Below are 16,180 nucleotides of genomic sequence, written 5' to 3'. Positions count from 1 at the left end.
TGTTGATACAAATGAGCTGATAACTGAACAATTTGTTTTTCTAAATTTAAATAATAAAAGAGAACAAATGTTGTATGAAAATAATTTATCAAAATCAATGATAAGGTATGGCTATGCACCTTCTAGAATGGCTAAAAACAAGAAAATGATAATATCAATTGCTGGTGAATATACAGAAGAACACAAAATCTCATTCAGCACTGATGGGAAGGCAAAATGATACACTCACTGGGGAATGGGGAGTGCAGTTTGGCAGTTTCTTACCAAACTAAACATAGTCTTATCCTATGATCCAGCAAACGTGCCTCTGGATGTTCACCCAAAGGATGTGAAAACTTGTGTCCACAAAAATATCTGCACAGTAATGTTTATAGTAGCTTTACTCATAATGCCAAATAAACAGAAACTCAAGGTTCTCTTCATAGGAGAATAGATCAAAAATAAAACAATAAAATGGCCAGTGTTCCTTAGAGAAATGTCTGATTCTAGGCCTGGGGCAGGAAAGTTGTTATTAACTGAAAGCATCTTATACTTTCAGAAAGTACGTGTTAAGGCATCCACGCACACCCTGATGAATATATGTCAAGCATTACCAAAGCCAATTGAAAGAGCTCCCAGTGGCCCAAGCTAGAAAAACTTTAACCACAAAATAAAGTAGCTTTGGATTATAAACCCAAATACACAAAACATTTCTATAAGACTGTAATGATATAAATAATTGATTGAATACATTAATTAATGAAGAACAAACTTCCTATGCAGACAAAATTCCAAATAATGTATATAGATATTCTGCCCTCATGAGGGTAGACCATCACTTCCTACTCCTAAAGTGTAGGGCTTCCAAAATTACGATCTAGAAAGGGGCAGGTTGGGGAAAGTAATGTAGAGCACAGGAACTTGGCAAATAAGACCTCAGCCAGGTGACCAAGGTCACATCAACAGCAAAGCTCATGTTGACAGCATGTACTCTTGATACAGTGGGGTGAAACTGACACTTTATGATCTCCCTCCCCAAAGCCCAGAACCCAATCTAATCATGGAAAAAAATCGGACAAATTTCAATAGATGGACATCCTACAAAACATCTGACCAGTACTCTTCAAAACTGTCAATGTCATCAAAAACAAGAAAAATCTTAGAAACTGTCACAGCCAAGAAGAGCCTAAGGAAAAAAGATGAATAAATGTAATGTGGTATCTCAGATGGGGTTCCGGGTAGGAAGAGAAAAAGAGCATTAGGTAAAAGTTTTGGAAAAGTGAATAAACTATTAACTTTGGTTTATAATAATGTATCAGTATGGCTCCATTAATTGTAACAAGTGTACCATACTGATGTCAGATATTAATAGGGGAGACAGTGTACAGTATATGTTAAAACTCTGTACTACTTTCTTATTTTTTTCCTATAAAGCCAAAACTCCCTTAAATATAAAATTAATTTAAAAAATGACTACTTCATAACAGTTCTGCTTAATAATATTAGTAATATATGTAAAGAACATCCTTGATCTTCATACCGACATACATGACAACCTATCCCCCTGGCTTTCCCCACACTGGAGCCCCAGGAAAGCCCAAAAATAGGGTGGAATTGAAACATTGAAGCAAGGAGAGGAAGGGAATTGGTGTGGTACCATCACCTCCAGTGTTTTGGGATTTCCTGGCATTCCAAGATATGATGATGGTTAGAGAATTACTGAAGCTATCACATGTGAACATGACTGGATAATAATAAACATAAAAAGCTTAAAACTTTGTTCTTCAAATAACATGTATATCTGTAGTGTTTATAGTATATATGTTATGTGCCACTGCTACCAAATACCCTTCAAAATCTTCAAAAAAGAGATTATTTTACAGCTAAAATATGGAGTTTTTAAAAAAGGCATCCTTTCCATGAGCAAACCCATTCACTTAATGACAGGATAGATGTGAAGAGAAGTTTAACTATTCCTGGTGGTAAATTCTGTTACTATTCTCTTCTTCACTGCTTTCTGCTAAAAGTGAATATTTTGATAATGTTTCCCTTCATAATAGCAATTTTGTCCCTTACGTATTCCGAGTTCATAGGAGAAATGCCTGCACCTTCTCATCACATCATCACATCATCAAATTTCCCTTCATTCTTGCTCAAAATGCTAGTATATTATTTAATTTTTTTCTTTTCTACCTCCTCCTTGATCAGAAGCAAGCAGAGCACTGAATCACCAGCTGTGGCCTCAATTCCCTGGCAATGCCCTGATGATTCCTGCACAATTATCTCCATTTCAGACGGCAACGTTTGCAAAGGCAAATGTTTTTATCATTTTTCTTTGGAGGGGAACAGAAAATACATTTTTGAAGTCTAAGAACATTTTCATACAGCTAGGTCAACGTTTAATGCAAAAATAGTTACTAAGAACATCTGTAATCAGGTAGCTTGTGAGGTCCAGTGTTAAGTATTCAAGAGAGCACTTTGCTAAAACTCAGGGCAGGCAGAACTTCTCGTCGGAACAGAGAAGAGTACAGCTAGGACTAAAATTTTTACTTTAAAACTCATCTTCAATTCTTGATTCTTTCAGGATAAAGCCTGATGAGTCTGATCAGTATCGTCAGTGGGTAATCAATTATAGAAACTCCTTTTCTTATGAAATTTTGTTGATGTGAGCAAAACTGTACAACAGAACAAAATATCCCCTGTGCCCACCACCAAAAAGACGGCAGACATGCTCATCTGCATTGTGTTGCCTTGGATTAAATACGGGTGCGATCAGACCTGTTTCCTGGAACCTAAACTACCTGAAACGAAGTGCATCTCTTTCATCAAAACTGGTAATTTTGAGCTTAACGTGATAAACTTTTTTTTGCTGTGGTTTGATTTTACACAAACACCTGTGTTTACTGACTGTCAAGGTGATATCTTCTAGGCAGCCTGCGGATCACAATGTGAGTTTTTGCTAGAATATTTTAAGCTTTTTCAGTAAGAGCTGGCTTATTCATTATCTAACTTTCACATATAGAACATTCCCAGTGTCTGGATAAAGTCCCGCAGGAGGCTTCAGATACATTTTTATTTAGTCAGTGTGTCCATTTAGCTCTTCACCTGTGGTTCTCAGCTTTGTCTTTTCCTCTTGGATCAAAGAGAAGAAAAGCATTAGTAAGTGAAATGTTTGTTCACCTAGGCAGTCCAGCCCCCACTGGTCCAAACACCATTTACTGAAACAGCACGTCTGGTCACACACACATCCTAGTGTTTCTTTCCATTGGTGCGACTTCCTCTACCTACTGTTTACAGAAAAGTGGCCCTGCCTATTGCCAGTATATTTGAGAAAGCACATGAAGTTCATGAATTTGAGCTTATTTAACTGTTTGCCAAATAACTAAAATGTCCTTTGTTTTAGCAGACAGTTAAATTTGCATTTGGTTTTAAGATGAAAACCTTTTCTTCCAAAGGAATTCAATTACCTGTTATTGAAACAGAGCAGGACCCTATGGTTCTTGTCCTCCATGTCCTCAGTCTACCTTTTGTCTGTCGAAAAATTTAGCCAAAGAATAAGTTTAATCCAAGAAGTGAGAAAATGCAGGAACAAAGGAAAACAGTCCAACAAGATTAAATTGTAATAGTTTAGTCAGTAAGCAAAGTCAAGGACCTTTAGTTCCTCCTCAAGGGCTATAGATCATATTATAAGCCATGACCCTTGAGCTGTCTTATAGATACTAAAACCCCCACCAGGTGGGAGAAGGTAACTACATGATGACCAGACTGTAGCCATGACATAAGCTGCCACAATTGCGAGAATTGGCCTCAAGGAAATGGGAACAAACCGACCCTGGAACTGACGACTAACTGTACTTAAAACAGTCAAGATGATGCTGGTCAGACCACCATATGCCCAACTTCAAGGTGACTGTCAGAGCTGCCTGTACAGTTTCTGCATGGAGCCCCCTCCCTCTGTCTATAAAAGATCTTTCCCCCAATTGTCAGTGAGGGGTCAGCTTTGGACAAAAGCCTGCCGTCCGTCCCCACCCCCCTTACCAGCCTCCTAAATAAAGCAAACGTTCCTTTCCACCAAATTTGCCTCTTTTTGGCTTCAGAGCGGTGAGCAGCCAGACCCCCTCTTTCAGTTACAGATTTTGGTGACCCTCGTGGGGCTGCTGTGTTCTCACGTCATGTCACTCCAGGGGTTTCCCGAGCAGAGCCGTGGCCATGATGACGGGCCGGGATGGCTGCGAGGAGCCAGCTGCTCCTGGCTCGCTGGTTCCCAGAGGGGCCTTGGGGGACGGTCTTAGCAGCTGCAGAAGCCATTTGTTTGGGGGATCCTCCCTGTTACTATCCCAGCTCGGCACGGGCTGCCCGCATTCCTTGGTGGAATGGAAACAGGCACCTGGAAGCTCCAAGACCAAGTAAGTCCACCCGTGTGCACCCTGGGTGGACGTCTCTTTTGAGCACAAAGTGCTGTTTGGGCATTTTGCCAGGTGGTTCTGACATGCGTCTGATGTCGAGGGCCCTTCGTGCTGGGGAAGTATTTGTGTGGGACTCCGTATCAGTCATGCTTTTGGATTTGTGACAGTTCTGTCTCCTGGTGTGTGAGTGTATATTCCATTTGTGTGATTAGAAAAAATTTAGCTATGAGGTTATGACTAAAGAAAAAGAAAGATAATTTTTTAAACAATATATGACAACAGTATTCTTTAGACTCTGGAAAAAATTGGTTAAGATGAAATTCTTTATGAAATGCCAAAACTGGTTCTTTCTGCATAGGCAGTTAGAGAAACTTGATAAAACACTGTTTTCAGAATTCTGACCAAAAATATACTTAGGAGAGAACAAATATACGTAGAGAACAAACTATACGTGGAAGAAAGTTTGAAGTTAACCCTTGTGTCCTTGAAATACAAACAGCCTTGGCTTAGTTAGCAAAACTTTAATAGATATTTGGGTTCATTAAACATGCATCTTATACCACATTAAAGAGAAATTGTGCTGTGAGAAAAATGTATGTTTTTAGAGGTTATGGAATATGTTCTTAAGTTTGCCAATCAGAAAATGCTGATATAACAGTTCAGTTACTAGTTTCTTGGTTTTGTTAAGGTCTTTTTATTTTTTTAATTTTAAATCCTTTCTATGAACCTATTTATTTATTTATTTATTTATTGGCTGCATTGGGTCTTTCTCAATGCAGCCAATACATGCACTTTTTCAAAGTATGGGGCTTTCTCTAGTTGCAGAGAGCAGGGGCCTACTCTTTATTGTGGTGTGTGGGCTTCTCATTGCGGTGGCTTCTCTTGTTTCGGAGCACTGGCTCTAGGCGCATGGGCTTCAGTAGTTGTGGCATGTGGGCTCAATTGTTGTGGCTCACAGGTTCCAGAGTGCAGGCTCAGTAGCTGTGGTGCATGGGCCCAGTTGCCCCTCGGCATGTGGGATCTTCCCGGACCAGGGATTGAACCTGCATCCCCTGCATTGGCAGCAGATTCCTAACCACTGAGCAACCAGGGAAGTCTCTGTTAAGGTCTTTTAAATGTCAAAAATTGTAATATGCAATTAAAGCTACTAAAATGATAAGGGAAACATTTCAGTGTGTAAAGCAAGTAGGATAATGTGTTGCCAATGAGAGAAGGTATAAAGACTGGAGATATTTTTGTTGAGGAAAAAGAGATAATAATTTTGTCCTAAAGCTTGTTGCTCATGTATGCAGAAAGTAAGGGGCAAATTAATACAGATCCATAAAGTGACAAAATGTTTGCAGAAAAGGAACTTTGAGAAGAGAAGTTTGTATGTTGTCAGATTAAGATTAGATTGAATTTAATTAGATAAATGAATTTTGTTAATAGTAATCTGGTACAAGACTGAAATTTGGTTTTTTCACTCTGTTAAGAGAACAAAGTTTTCCTGGAATATTGAACTGCTTTTGGTCTCTAGCTAACTTTGAGCATTCCAGGAGGCCCCAGAGACACCTCTGAGAAATACTGGTAAGAAATTTAAAGAATTCTAATGGAACGCTATTGTTTTACCTCTAATCATACTTTTGACCCCAATGTCCAAGATGGAAAAAATTGTCTGCTGAAGTTGTCACAGGTTGTAACTACCCATGATGTGATCACTGCTGGCTTTAAGTCTACTGCTTGAAGCACAGGTACAATATTTATTTGACAATGGGGTATAATTGATAAAATGTATAGCCTATAAAATGTTTCCCTATCAACATGTCTCTTTGTACTTGTTATGTCTGATTAGTTTTCCCCCAATGTGGATGACTAGGCAGATATATAAACAAAATGTAGTCCTAGCATTGAGGGATGCGAACAAACCCAGAGCAGTCAATGTTGGAAAAATATATTAATTACTGAGCTTTCTATGGAAAGATTTACAATTAAGAGGGGAAAATGATAAAAGAAATTTTCACATATTGAAGTATGGGGAAGTCATTCTGGCTTATATGTGATTTAATTTGAACTTTAGACTAAACAAAACAGCCTGTTTGTGGCCTATTAAACATACATTGGACTTCCTAGGTCACGCAGTGGTAAAGAATCCGCCTGCCAATGCAGGGGACACGGGTTCGAGCCCTGCCCTGGGAAGATTCCACATACCATGGAGCAAGTAAGCCCATGTGCCACAACTATTGAGCCTGTGAGCCACAACTACTGAGCCCATGTGCTGCAACTATTGAAGGCCATGCGCCTAGGGCCCGTGCTCCACAACAAGAGAAGCCACGTCAATGAGGAGGCCACACACCACAATGAAGAGTAGCCCCCTCTTGCAGCAACTAGAGAAAGCCTGTGTGCAGCAATGAAGACCCAACACAGCCAACAAATAAATTAATAAATAAATTTATAAAAAAACAAAACAAAAAAAACATACATTGTACACCTGCTTGTGATAATTATCAGACATCCCAGTAAGGATGCCGTGTGGGCAGTTGGGGTAACTCAGTCTGGAATTAAAAAACGAGGAGCAGTGTGGAGGCTTAAACTTGGAGGCAGTGTACACAGAGGGAATACAGTCTACAACACTGGAACAACGTCTGACGATGATGGCGGTCACTGATCTTACTGTGATCATTTCATAATATATAGAAACATCAAATCACTATGTCGTGCAGCTGAAACTAATACAATATTATATGTTAATTAGGAAAAACACTAAAGGTTGTGTGCCTCATCATTATTAAAGACATCAACTACGTCAACTTAAAGGTCATGCTGAGTGAAAGCCTGATCTGGTTTGATTAAAAAATAATAATAAACTGAATTTAACCAAGGTTAACTGTAAACGCTCCATGGTTATTTTTGTGAAAAACCAAAAGTACTGTGAAGGGCTTCTTGTTGATGCCTGCCCTCCACCTCATTTTTTCACTTTTTTCCATCTTCCACAGTATCAGAGCTATAGCTAGATATATGACATATTCCCTTTTATGTAGGCTGCTCGATGAATAATTGGCCTGGCTTCTAGGTGATTTTGTGCAGGTTTCTGCCAGCAGGAGTTAGGCGGGGATGATCTTTCTGCAATTTTAGCTCTTCCTGCTGTCTTGCATCATCATGATTTCCTGCAACAAATCCCATCGAAATATTTCAGTAGAAAAACTGGACTGGCGTTGCTGAGTGATTCACCTTGAGTGAGAGTCAACCAGCTCCTTTTCCCCAATAGTTCCAAAGATTTTATAAGTTCTTATACCCTGTACTAAATCTCTTACTGATTAAAATACCTAGCGTGCTTTCTCTTTCCTGCTGTTATACTCTGACTAATGGAGAGAGGTAGCGCCCACATCATACGCGAATGGTACGGGATAGAAGAGTGTTCTTTGTGCCCTTGAGGTGAGAATTAGCCTGAGCAGGTTCACACGACTAATAAACTGACGAACATGAAATGAAAATTGGTTCTACCTGACATCAAACTCCATGTGTGTTTGTTTTTTAATTCTGTGCATATACAGGGAATAGGAGTTATAATAATTATATTTTAAAACAATAAAACATCTGTTTTATTCTGATTTTACAAATTGTGGTGAGGAATGACAGGAGAACAATTTATAGACCCAGGTATCACCCCAGTTCCAAAATAATATTTTTAGAGCATCAGTTGTACTTCAAAAGTAACATTTTACACAAAAAGTACTAGAAATATTATTTTTCCACAAAACAAAACTGAGCAGCTATTGTCATTTGTGAGAACCTTCAAAACCTCAACTGTCCCTGTTACAATGATTACACACAAATACTGAGGCTGTTTTATCAAATGCAGTCCTCTCTTGTTAAATATTAGAATATATACCTTAACTCAGATTCTTCCTAAATACGTAGATATTTTGTGTGTTCTTGTGCATATACTCTGTGCATTCAGAAAATATATGACCATATTTCCTATTAGTAGCCACACTTTTACATTAGGTTTTATATTAAATGTCATCAGATAGAATGGAGATACACAGATATACTCATTCATTAATTACTCATTTACTCAATACTGACTGGATTCAGTCTTTGCCAAGCACTTTATTAGTATTTCTTGGAAATTTGGTAAAATGGTAATCCAGTTAGAAGTAGATGTAGCAAAGGATGTGTATTCTGCTCTTGTGGGGGATGTTTTCTGTAAATGTCAATTAGTTCAAGTGCATTGTGTTGTCCAGGTCAACTACGTCCTTACTGGTCACCTGCCAGCTTGCTTCTACCAATTACTCTGACTAGAATTGTGGACTGCCTATTTCTCCTTACGGTTCTATAAGGTTTTCCTTCATTTATTTTGAAGCTCTTTTATTAGGAGCATAAATGTTTGGGATTATTATATTGTTTTGATGAATTAACCCTTGATTATTATGAAAATGCCCTGTTTATTCCCGGTAAAAACCTTTGACATGGAATTTACTTAGTTTGGTATTAATGTAACCACCAAATGTTCCTTGACTTAGTCATAATATGGCATTTATCCAATCCATTTACTTTTAAATGTTTTGTACATTTACATTACATTGTGTATTTACATTAAAGTAAGTTTTTTTAGGCAGTATATATTTGGTTTTGCTTTTTTATCCAATCTTTTATATGGTACTATGTACCTTTAATGTGATTATTATTCTTACTGATTTTGTCTGAAACGGGTATTTAATGTATTTAAAGATAATAAAAAAGAGGAAAACTTATATTTACGTATGTATTTACAATTTAAGGTGCTTTAAATTCCAAGTATCATTTCCTTCTTTCTGGAGGAGGTCCTTTCATAGTAATTGTAGCACAAGTCTTGTGATGAATTGTTTTAGCCTTTGCATATCAGAGAAGGTATTTTGCTTTTGTTTTTGAAATATGTAAATATAGATTTCCAATGTGAAGGTTTTGTTTTTGCTGCTATTTTTGTTGCTGTAGCTGTTTGGCAGTGCTTTAAAGATAATAACACACTGCCATGTAGGTTGCATTGCTTCCTAGTGGAAGCCTGCTCTCTCTCCCTCATCCTTGTTCATCTGTGTATAACGTTCCCTCTCTGACCATTTTAATCTGCTTTTATCACGACTTTTACGCAATTTGATTATCATATATGCTTTCTTATCGTTTTCTTCATGTTTTGTGTTGTGTCCCTGAGCGCCTTTGTTTTCAGAGTTCCCGTTATTCATCAAAGTTGTAAAACTGTAGCCGTAATTTCCTCAAGTATTTCCTCTTCCTCTGTTCTCTCCTTCTCCCTCATGTGCACACCAGCCTCACATATATTTGACCACTTAAAACTGTCCCATAGCTTTTTCATGTTCTCCTAATCTTTTTTCTTGTAAACGTTTTGTTTCTAGTTTTTTTTTTTTAAGAGGAAAATGAGGAACTTTATTTCTTATCCTTCATATAGGACTTCATTGATTTTTGTGTTTCTCTATTTTTCTTTTTTTTTCTTTAAGAACTTTTATTGAGATCCAATTGACATACAATAAACTGCATATATTTAAAGTGTACAATTTGATATTTTTTCTTATTAGTAAAGTATATATGACAATCCCATATAGTTTGTTTTTTATGTCATTTTGCATTCTCTATTTATATTCTCTTCAAGTTCCTTCTGCAGTATTTAATTTGCTGCTAATCCCATGTGGTGCATTGTTTTTTTTTTTTTTTACTTTTTTTTTTGGGGGGGTACACCCAAGTTCAATCATCTGTTTTTATACACATATCCCCATATTCCCTCCCTTCCTTGACTCCCCCCCCCTCGATTCCCCCCCACCCTCCCTGCCCCAGTCCTCTAAGGCATCTTCCATCCTCGAGTTGGACTCCCTTTGTTATACAACAACTTCCCACTGACTATTTTACAGTTGGTAGTATATATATGTCTGTGCTACTCTCTCACTTCGTCTCAGTTTCCCCTTCACCCCCCGCCCCCTCCCAGACCTCGAGTTCTCCAGTCCATTCTCTGTATCTGTGTCCTTGTTCTTGTCACTGACTTCATCAGTACCATTTTTAGATTCCGTATATGTGAGTTAGCATACAATATTTGTCCTTCTCTTTCTGACTTACTTCACTCTGTATGACAGATTGTAGTTCTATCCACCTCATTACATATAGCTCCATCTCATCCCTTTTTATAGCTGAGTAATATTCCATTGTGTATATATGCCACATCTTCTGTATCCATTCATTTGTTGATGGGCATTTAGGTTGCTTCCATGTCCTGGCTATTGTAAATAGTGCTGCAATAAACATTATGGTACAAGTTTCTTTTGGGATTATGGTTTTATCTCGGCCATTGCTATGGTCATCTCTAGAAGTTACATTTTGTCTTTATTGTATCTTTCAGTTCTTTTCTTTACCTCTCTGAACATAAGGAATGTACTTATAATAGAGTTGTTAAGCCCCTGTCTACTAATTCTATCACCTTGGTCACGTATAGTTCTGTCTCTATTGATGGTTTTGTTCTGCTTGTGGCTTGTATTTTCATGCCTCTTAGATTGCCCAGGAATCAATATCCTTCTTAATATTCTACCTTACACTCTGAAGGGTATGAAGTTTTCCACTCTGACCAGGGGGCATACAAACTATTTCTGGTCTTTTGGGAGCTTTAGAGATTATCACCTGTAATTCTCCTCAGTGGTTATTTTTCAGACCCTGGGTAGTTCGTCACATACATGATTTGGTCAGTTCTTGGCTGAAGACCCAAGAAGGACCTCAGCAGAACTCCAGAGTGTTCTCTGACTCTCATTCTGTCTGTCTGTCTGTCTGTCTCTGCAGTTCTCTCTTTTCTAGTTCTCTTCCCTGCAAACTCCAGCCTCCTTGGCTTCTTGGACTAACAGCTTTCACTCCTCAGCTACAAGCGACTGCAGGGTCCTCGTAGGGTTCTTTGTGCCTGTCCGGTGGCCTGGATGCCTGTTTGGGGCAGTAATTTGGGCAATTTTGGACTTACACTTTTTGTAACTATTTCTTAGGAATTGCTTTCCTGCACTGCTGAGATCCAAAGTCTGCATCAAATTTTAAAAGTATTTTGGTAGTATTTTTTTTCCTTCTTTTTTTAGCAGTTTCGGTAGAAGGACAAATTTGGTCTGTGTTACTCCATCTGGTCAGAAGTTAAAGCTTTATTTTTTTAAATTTTATTTTCAGATGATTTTTTAGGTAACATTGCAGAAGATAAACTGATGGGATTGGAAACTTCTGACAGAGAAACAAATAGGAGAGTAATTATAGGGAGAAGGTAATGTGCATGCTGGAGTCAGTCCAGAAGTTCAGTAGATGCAAGAGGATGAACAATAAAGTTATGTTATTGCTTCTGTCTCCTTTGCTTTCCTAATTCACCTTTTTACTCACTTTCATTTTCTTAGAATTAAACACTTTAATAAGATAGTCAAGCATAAGGCTTTGTCCCAGATTCTGTTTCTGAGGTACACAGACTAAGACATTTAGTGACACTGTTGTGTGTGTGTGTGTTTATGGTGTCCTCATTGGCAAGATGAAAAATAATTGTGTGGTTATACTTTCTAAGTCTTCAGTCAGTTGTAACAACTTCAGAAGAATGGTTAGCTATTAACCATAATAAGGAATATAAGAGAAAAACAAAGATTGTATATTAACACATATGTGGAATCTAGAAAAATGGTACAGATGAACTTCTTTACAGGGCAGGAATAGAGAGGCAGACCTAGAGAATGTAGAGAACGGATGTGTGGACACAGGGTGGAAAGGGGAAGGGGGGATGAATTGGGAGATTAGGTTTGACATAAATACACTACCATGGGTAAAACAGATAGCTAGTGGGAACCTGCTGTATATAGCACAGGGAGCTCAGCTCGGTGCTCTGTGGTGACCTAGATGGGTGGGATTCGGGGTCGGGCAGGAGGGAGGTCCAAGAGGGAGGGAATATATGTATACATATAGCTGATTCACTTCACTGTACAGGAGAAACTAACACAATATTGTAAAGCAATTATACTCCAATAAAAAAAAAAGTAAGTAAAGCTACAGAAAGTGGTAAAATAGTAATATGTAAATAAGAAATATTTTTATCCAATCATAGTGAATGACATTTAGTTTATTTATGAGAAATAGTATATCTTTACATTTTGGCATTCAGGTAGGTTATAGGAAGTAGAATCAATAATGCCTTAATAATTCTATTGACTATTAGCTAGGAGTTGATACAAATAAAATTTGAAAAAAATTAGTATTTAAAATTTTGCCTTGAGATTATGAAAGACTAATATGCAACTATTTAATTGTCTTTGAAAAATAATAAGCTATAATAAATTAAATTGCTATAATTTTTTTCTTACTCAATTTTATAGTTACGTGACATATTGAAACAAAATAATGCCAGAGGAAATGTTTCCTTTACTTAACAAATCTATAATAGAAGAAAAGAGGTAGGTTTAGAATAGTTCTTATCACAAAATGAAAAAAATATGAATTATGTTAAATGTTTTGAAAATGCTATGTTATTACTTGTTGCTTTGCCTTTTTAGAAAAGACCTTCCTAAGTGATTTGTATGTTAGGTAAGAGTCACATTAAGGATGAAACCACTGTAAATATGAATTACTTTTACATATGGAAACATTACCAAATATTGGTTTTGCATTTATTTTGTCATATTTTGTATGCAATTTTCATAGGTTTTTAACATCAAACATAGATAAATGGGGAGAAAAACAATTTGATTTACCTAATATTTGATATCTTTATCACAGAAAAATTAAATATCACAAGGACATCCCTAACAATTTGTCCTTGGTTCAACTGATTGTTTTATACATTAATACAGCAAAAGATTTCTATAAGTGAAAAAAAATCACTCATCATATTTTATTATAGATTTATCACTTTCTAACTCAGTAGCACTGAGCCTAATGCAAAAGAGTTGCTCAATAAACCTTTGCTACATACATTTTCCAGGTTTCAATATTCACCGATTTCCTATTTCCCTGAGTTCTCCATATAATTATATAAGAATAAATTATTGAAAAACAAGGCAAAGTACCAACAATTAAAAATTGATACCAGCAAAGAGTTTAATTTCAGTGAAAATAACACTACACAAAGAATATGGCTTTCAAACCTAGTTCTATAAATTGTGTGAGTTTGGGGGTAAATTAAATACAAAATGAATTTGCCAAATGTGAACTGGTTAAATAATTTTGTGCTAATATTTCAGAGAGCTCTTTTGTAAGGGACTTTCAGTTTTAAATGCTTTAAAAATATTTAATGTCACCTGAAAATGTGCTAAGCACCTTGAAGTATGCTGATTTGTAGAGTCAAGTAAATTTACTTATCAGGTGAAAGCATCAATAAGACTGTAATGAATACCTACCAAACTCCAAAATTGGGACACTAGCCTAAATCACCTGGGTAAGTATCCAAATTGTTGCTTCTCAGATCCTTGAGTGCTTTGTGTAGATGGAGGTGCTAAGAAGAACACTATATGTAAATAGCAATCATCTCTCTAGAACAATGACTTATTATCAGCATGAGCCTTGAAAATCAAGTTCATTTGGATGGCCCGTCTGGAATAGAGCTGACTTTAATTTGTTTGAGTTACCATAAAACCCACTAGGACAATTGGATTTATTTACACTCACTGCTGTTCTGACTTCACATAATTCCAGCTCTGCCTGAAGCCCTAATGAATACTGCAGCTGCTGTTTCTCACCTTCAGAATTCAGCACCATCATGGAGGGATAAATCAGAGAAATGAACTTAAGTTTACTCCAAAGTTTGGGGACCTGAAAGCCAAACACTATATAATTATAGAAAACAATAGCTATCCTTTATTTAGAGTGCACAGACCATCTAGAAGTTTCTAAATTCCTTTAAAAATGGCAGCAGGACACGCATTGTCTATTTTTTAATTAATTTTTTTAATTGAAGTATAGTTGATTTACAATGTTGTGTTAGTTTAAGGTGTACAGCAAAGTGATTCAATTATATGTTTGTGTATATATATATATATGTTCTTTTTCAGATTTTTTTCCATATAGGTTATTACAAAATATTGAGCACAGTATAGTTCCCATTCTATACAGTAAGTCCTTGTTGTTTATCTATTTTATATACAGTAATGTGTGTTTGTTTTCTATGTCTCAGCTCTTATTTCTTCTCCTTCTCCTCCTCCCCCTCCGCCTCCTCCTCTTCCTCCTCCTCTTTCTCCTTCTTTATGATTTCAAAAGGAATGAACTTATGGAGGTCTATGCTGTAGGTGGTTTATATTCTGAGAGGGACATGAGACCAAATGTCTTTCTTAATACGCTCCAGTGCGTCAACCTCAAATTTTCTTTGCTTATTATATCAAGTTACTTTTGTTAAAATGCCAGGAAGAAAATGAAGAAATGAAAGTAACATTTATTGTTAACGTCTTTCAGACATGGTATTTGTTTATTCCAAGTAGAATCTCATGCTGTGTTCTCCTTCACTGTGTGTTAGAAATCATAGTTTTATTTTTCATATGAGAAAATTGAGATCAGAACGTTTCATGATTTACTTAAGGCCACAGAGAGTAAATTTATTCAGGAGACTAAGTATTATCAATAGGGAATTTAAATCTAAATTTCTTAAATTGCAGAACTCGTGTTATTTTTAATAAAGTATGCACCGTTCCTCTGATCATCTCTAATGAGTAAAATTAAAATTGTGTTATAAATTCTAAATTTCTATAAAACTAAGTAAAATAACAGATATAGGAATCAATTCATCTCTATTATTACACAATTAACTAGAATTTTTAACACATTGTTTTTTCAAATATTTGCCACTTCTTAGGCACAGGGGAATTTCACAATTTAAACCATTACCACACAGAGAGTTGAAATATTTTAAATTGCTTTGGTGTTTATTTGTTGAATAAAGCAGTAAGCTACCATAAATAGGGAAATTATATAAGAGTAGATCACAAAATAAATCAAGAAAATTTCAATATGGATAAAGGTGTAAAATAGATCATTGGTACAAGTGACATTGCCTTTAGAGGACAAAACAACTGAAGTGTTTGCATATTAGGATAATAAACATGGGTCATGAGAAACCTGAGCTCAGATACTGGGGAAAGATAAGGTTAAGATGGTTCTTTATCAGGGGAGATGGTACAGAGATGGAGCCTTTGCACTCATCAGAAAAGCTGGGGAAACTGGGTAGGTCTGCCTGTTCCTGTTGACATTGCAGAGCTTGCACAGAACTTTGTCGCATGAGCAACCTTACATGTGAATTAAGTGTAAAAATCTCTGCTCAGGATCTCTGAAACCACTTGGTTCCAGTAGTACTGAGGGATGGCGATAGGTCTTTTCAGTGGTAACACTGTATTTTTTCTTTTTAAATTTTCTCCTGCATTAGGGCGGTCATGAAAATTGAGAAAATAATCAGGGTGTGTTCATGAGCTTCTTTTCAATTTACACAAATTTAGTAGTCACTGAACTGTTCACAAATATTTCACTTTTTCTCCTTCAGACACGTGGTAGGATTGCATCGCCCTTCGTTGCATCCCTGAAGTTAGCTGAGGCCACACGACTTTTGGCCAACGAAATATGAGCAGAAGTGGCAGGTACCACATTTAGATGGAGGCCATTAAGAACCAAAACCAACTCATCTTGTATTCTCCCCTTCCCCCTTACCTCAAACACAAAAGCATATGTCAAGATGGAACCTCCATAGCTTAGTTCTCTGAGAATCTAATAAACAAACAAAAACAGAAAATAAGAGAAAGAAAAAAGAAGCACACATTTTTGTGTTTATTTGGTTTTGTAGCATAAAGTAGCCCATCCTG

This window comes from Hippopotamus amphibius, chromosome 11 (assembly GCF_030028045.1).
Source record: "Hippopotamus amphibius kiboko isolate mHipAmp2 chromosome 11, mHipAmp2.hap2, whole genome shotgun sequence".
In the NCBI taxonomy this organism is placed as follows: Eukaryota; Metazoa; Chordata; class Mammalia; order Artiodactyla; family Hippopotamidae; genus Hippopotamus; species Hippopotamus amphibius.
This window is presented reverse-complemented; position numbering follows the sequence as displayed.